The following is a 5,914-nucleotide window of genomic DNA, read 5'->3' on the forward strand; positions in this document are numbered from 1 at the left end:
GAAATTTGGAGTCTTAATTAAAAACTGTGTTAATAATTCAATAGGCCAAAACTTTGCCTGCTGTTGGCATGGATCTGTATTGGACAAGAAGAATGTTTTTCCACTTCCCAAGAAGACAAAATATTGGAGCTTGTATCTTTGAAGTTGGAGATGACAAAAATGACTTGGATTATTTCTGCTTGAGGATGCTTTTGTGTTTCCACCTCAGGTTGGGTACTCACGTGGTTCCCATCCCCACAGTCCATGGACACCTTGTGTTCTTTGATCTACAACTCTAACACCTCTGTGAGAAGGGAATGTGCTGGTTTTTCCCGTTGGGCAGATGGGGAACAGAATCCCAGAGACAAAAGGCAGATTTCCCCAAGGGTACATGGTGCCTCATGCACTGGCATCCTGGACCAGCTCCTCCAAGGAGTCATGAAGTGTCTCAAGACTCCTTCAGAACTTCCCTTTGGGCCTTTTTCATACAGAAAATGTGGTGCCTCTGCTTTTCTAAACTCTAAACAGGTCGTGCACTGACCTGGCAGTGTGAGGTCAGCACGGGCAGGTCCCACTGCTCCATGGCCGCTGGTGTCCGTGAATGGTCAATACAGTGTCTTGGCCCTGACCATTCCACAGCTCTAGTGTGAGCAAATGCCTCCACACAGATTTGCTCTGCATTTACTCACTCTCACCAAGAGGGTGTCCTGGCACCACAAGCACAGAGCTGTTTCAAAACTCATCCTCTTGGCTTGAGGAGAACATTCATTGGTCCAGCCTCTCCTCAGTGCCTAGGCCTGGGGGACAGCCCCTTGTCCTGTTTTATTTGGACCTTTAGGCATCAGATCACTTCACTTGCAAAATGCTCCCATGGACTTCCCAGGGAAATGAGGAGGCTGCTTGACCTCACGCTTGGGTGGGACAGGATGTGAGGAGGAACAGGGCACAGAGGGAAAACATCTGAATTACGAGCCCCTTTGGGGGAGAGTGACTTCATGCTGATGACCTACAAGTAGCAAAACAGGCCAAATTACTGCAATAAACTACTAATTGAGAGGAGATTGCTATAATGTTACTAAAATATTGCTGTGCTGTTTTTCCTCCACTGTTCTCAGGGAAGATGAGCTATCAGGCCATGCATTCTAGAGAGGATTATGCCTTTATTCAGGTAAAGCCTTTGGACTGGCACAGCTTTTGTGGCAGTATGCAGTAGGAAGAGCTGGGATGGGATGTGGAATAGGAGGGACTCGGACATCTGAGGACTGTGGAGTTGGCAAACAGGGCATGGGCACTCATCTCAGGCAGCACGAACTCTCAGTCTCCTGCCTTGCAGGTGCAGGGGGCAGATGTGTTTGTAGGGCACCTCTTAATTCCCAAGGTAGGCAGATGTGCTTTGAAGCATCTGAGGTTTCTGAGCTGTTCTCATGGCTCCTCTGCTTGCCTAAGGACAGGGAACGGGGCTGGGCTTCAAACGATGAGTTGAATCCTGCCCTCTTTGAAGTCCCTGGCAGAAATTCCCAGCACCAGCTCTGAGGTCTGTGTGGCTGAAGGGGCTACAACACAGCAAAATGCCTTGTCTGGCCAGTTTAACTGGAGAGCCTGGGACTACTTGGTCTGGGGGGCAAGATAGGGCACACCAGCTGGGTTGGTCAGGCTGGGGTGCAACAAGCTTCATGGATCCATGCCCAGAGGACGTCTTGAAGCACCCTGTTAGAATTTAATACAACTCATCCCTATCTTCTTTCTCTCCTGAGAGCCCACACTTTGCTGCTGTGACCAGCACCTGAGTCCTGGCATGTATGGAAATCGTTTAACAGGCTTCAGGCAGGGTTTGCAGTGTTGAAAATTAGAAAAATAAAGAGTCTCATAGAAACAGAGCCAATTGGATCTGGAAGCCATGGAAAAGAGAGAAAAAAAAATTATCAGCCTCTTGGCACGGGGATGTTTGTGTGTGTTTGCTTGGCTGTGCTTCTGATAGATGCCTTGAGCTTCTGTACACAGTGCCTGGCACAGCTGGGGTGGGGAGGTGCAATAGGCAGAGGAACACATGTGACAAGACTGCTGCTGGTTGATCTTGACTTTTTGGATAGGTAAAGTGACCCTGCACACTCCACCCACTTCTGTAAGCTTGTCCTGTGCTTAGTTTGCAGTGGTCTGCAAAGCTCTATATAGTAACATATGGTAATAGACCAGTTGGCTGCAGCCAGGCAGGAGAAGGGACTGTGGAGCATCAATGGATGTATTACACTGGCCCAAATATCTGAAAATAATTGGAAAAGTTGACTTTACAGTGTAGTCACGGGTAACACCAATAAAGCACTCCAGGTGTTGTGTTTGCCCCCTGCTCTTTAATATGAAAAACACCAAGAAGGTCCAGAGTCTGCTTTCATTTGCCAGGGCTGCACTGGCACAAGCTGCCTTGGGTCCCTGTTGCCCAGCATTGCTCCAGCAGCAGCAGCTGTGTGCAGTGCTGCTCCCAAGGAGAGTCTGTGCTTCGTCAGCTGCATGGATGGTCCCAGCTGGCTGGAAAGGCAAAACCATGGCTCCACGATGTGTCCAATTCTTTTTAATTTGTTTTTCATTATGCGAAATTTCAGGCATATGTCTAATGCCATCTTACATTCAGACCCATATAGTAGATGTTTGCAGGACTGCAAAATCTGTGAGACTGGGTTTTGCCCTCTGCCTGTTTGACTGCTGTTGTTGTTCCTCTCTGTAATCTATTCCTCCCCCTGCCAAGACAGATTTGCTGCTGCTATCGAAGTCCTGCAGCTGACATATTTCTAATCATCCCTTCATTGCAGTCTATCTTCTGTAAACAATTAGTGAACCCCTTCTGGGGTTTGGAGTCATTGTTCTGACTTCCTAATTATTTATCTTTTTTTGGCTCTTTTATTTCTTGGCAAGAAAGATTTAGTGGCCAAGAGACATTAATACACTTGCTCTCCAAGTTCCTGTGCTTTGGTTAATCACTCCAGCTGAAACCTGTTGATACTGGATGATTTCTGGAACTTTACTATGTGAGTCTTTACAGCACATTTAACAAAGGAGCAATAAATGAGCTCGGTGGCAGGCATATTTCTGTGATGGAAATTGCTTTTCCCTTTGGGATGGGATCCAAAGACCACTGAAGTGAGTGAGATTCTTTCCAGCAGCTCAGTGGGTTTGCTCTGGTTCCTGATGGAGGGATGCCACCCAGTCACTGATGGCTGAGACACCTTTGCTCTCCTTGCACCCTTGGTCACATGTTGGTCCCTGGCAAGAACTCTGGTGAAGAGCCTGAGTTACTGATCCTGGATCTCTTGGGGATGTAGGGGAACTCAACTGATGTGAGCTGTGCTCAGTAAATTTGCTTAAAGAACTTCTCCCTCAAGGGACCTCACTATTTACATTGTTGTTCTAGACTGAGTTGAACAAAGCAAAATTATTTTTAATGTATTTTTCCTCCCAATGCAGCTGTGATTATCAATTATTACTTGCACAAAACCAGAGCACAGCCATTAGCTAGGTTTGCTGCATGAGATTACCTAAGGAATCCCCAAATCACCTTTGGTTGATCTCAGGTACATCAGCCATAACAAACTGACTCAGACTGGCCTGTTTTTACTGTTCATGCTGGCCTTCTGCTTTTATCTCCTCAGGTTGTGCCATCCTTGTACCTACATGCTGAAAGATTTCTTTGTTAAAGTGTGAAAACTAATTACTCATCTGACTTGGAAAGGTTCTGCTGTCCTGTCCTGTCCTGGCAGGCTGCCCTTCCCAGCTAGTCCAGAGCACCATCTTCTGAACTCTGAGGAAAAGGGATTCCTCCCACCATTTTCCAGACATTTCAGTGTCAGCATTACATAATTCATGTATTGTTCAAGCCATGTTAACATTATTGTTTTTCTTGATTACTCCTTATTAAAGTGCTGTGTCAGCATATTAGTTTGTTTTCTTTCCCATTAGCTTCCAAGAGCTTGGCTCAATCCTTTACATATGTTAATGCTCTCCTCTGACCAGTTACAGGTCAGTGTGTGAATAATCTTTAAGCAGGAAAACCAAACATGCACTCACTGCACTGGGAATCATACAGGATCATATTAATGAATTTCATGAGGGGAAGGGTAGAGGAAACACTGAGATTTGGTGCCCAGATTGCTCACTTCCAACCAAAACCATTTGATTAATCTTTTTTTTCAGCACCAGAGAATGTTCCTTGCACTCTGGTGGCCAGGAGTCCCTCTTCCTTCAGTAAGAAGAGACACAGCCCTCTGGAGGGACATTTGCACCTTCAGTGGTTGTACTTGTCTTCTGGGTATACCCATCTCTGGCCACTGACCACAGGGGAAGCTCAGTGGAGCCCTAGTCACACTCACCCCCTCAGAGAAGCCTCTGCCATTGCCTTTGGAAATTACTTCTGCAAGGACTAGAGGTGTCTGTTATGTCTGGAGGCTCAAAGATTGGACTTGGTCTGTGATGCACAAGAAGAGTTAATCATTTCTGTCCACTGAAGAGCTGGAGAAAGCAGTAGTGCAGTGCTTCCCTCACTCCTCCCCATGCCCAGTTCTATAAATTATCCATGTGGGACATGGGAGACTCCTATGAGTGATTTTCCTCTGCTTGATGGGACTTGAACTTGCTTTTCCCAAAAAAATATCCAAACAAAGCTCTCAAAGCCTCTCCCAGATTGAAACTTTCAAAGATGTTCCCATTTGTATAAAATAATTAAATTGCCAGTGGAACAGTCCAGGTTTCTCCCCTTCCCAGCTGAAAGCCCTAATAACAGGGTGTAGTGATTCAGGAAACCTGCCCACACAACCTGTGGCTTTTGTTTGAAGGTCTGAGATCTCAGAGCCTCCCTGTGCCAAGAACCCTTTCCTGGTTGGGTTACCAACCCCCACTAGGCTCTGTCCATCAGACAGGGTCTGTTAAGCACAGTGGTTCTCCCTTTCAACCAAAGCATCGTGGACAGCAGTTTGGGACCTCCAGAGAGGTGCTTTGCTCGAGGAGGTCACCTTGCCTGTGGGCATAGCAGGCAGCTCTCCTTAGCAAAAGGCACCTGTTTAAAGGGAAAGCTTGAAAAAAGGTGCTGGTCTGCAGGGAAAGCTTTTCCCCAGATCAGGCTCAGAGGAAACTGCCTGGCTCCACAGTTTCATGAGGACAAAAGGATCCCACTAGGAGGGTCAACTTTGTGTGCTCCAGCTCAGTTTTGATTTTCAAGCTTGCGTCCAGCGAGGCCCTGAGTTTTCCAGACCCTCTGTGCCATAGGTGTGCTGCTGAGGACAGCTTGGTGGGCCATGACGACTTAGACCCATTCTGTAGCAAGCATAATATTTCACTCCAAATTTTATTTTCCTATTAGAAGTGATATAAATAAACACTAAAATTTTTTTTTTGTGCAGTCAGTAAGAAGCCCTGCATTTCATCGGCATTTGAACAGGGATTCATTAATGTTCTAGTTCTATTTTAACATATTTTTCTAAGCATTAAAAAAATCTATTCACTTTGCAGTAAAATATTTTATTTTCTGGTTGGGGGGTTTCTATTTTAAACACACACATTGTATGTGAGTTTATATATTTTTATATACATATATATATGCATATACATAAAATATATGTGTATGTGTGTGTGTATTTTATATAATATAGGCCTGTGTGTGTCTATATTATATTTGGCCTGTATCCACTCTGGCCTGACTGCCCTGAGCTTAGAAACTAAACAGTTGCAGGCTTGGCTGGTGCTGGGCTCAGGGACCACCTGGGAACCTGGGTGCTGCAGGGACTGGCCGAGGAGTCGTGGTTAAACACGTGGTGAATTTCAGACCACAAAAATTGCATGAGTGGAAAGACTTCATTTGGCACCATTTTTGCTGTTGAGCTGATGGATGGGAGATTAAAAAAAAAAAAAGAAATATCTATATTAAAAAAATCCCTCCTCCTCATGGGTGGGT

Source organism: Molothrus aeneus, chromosome 4, assembly GCF_037042795.1.
Source record: "Molothrus aeneus isolate 106 chromosome 4, BPBGC_Maene_1.0, whole genome shotgun sequence".
Classification (NCBI taxonomy): domain Eukaryota; kingdom Metazoa; phylum Chordata; class Aves; order Passeriformes; family Icteridae; genus Molothrus; species Molothrus aeneus.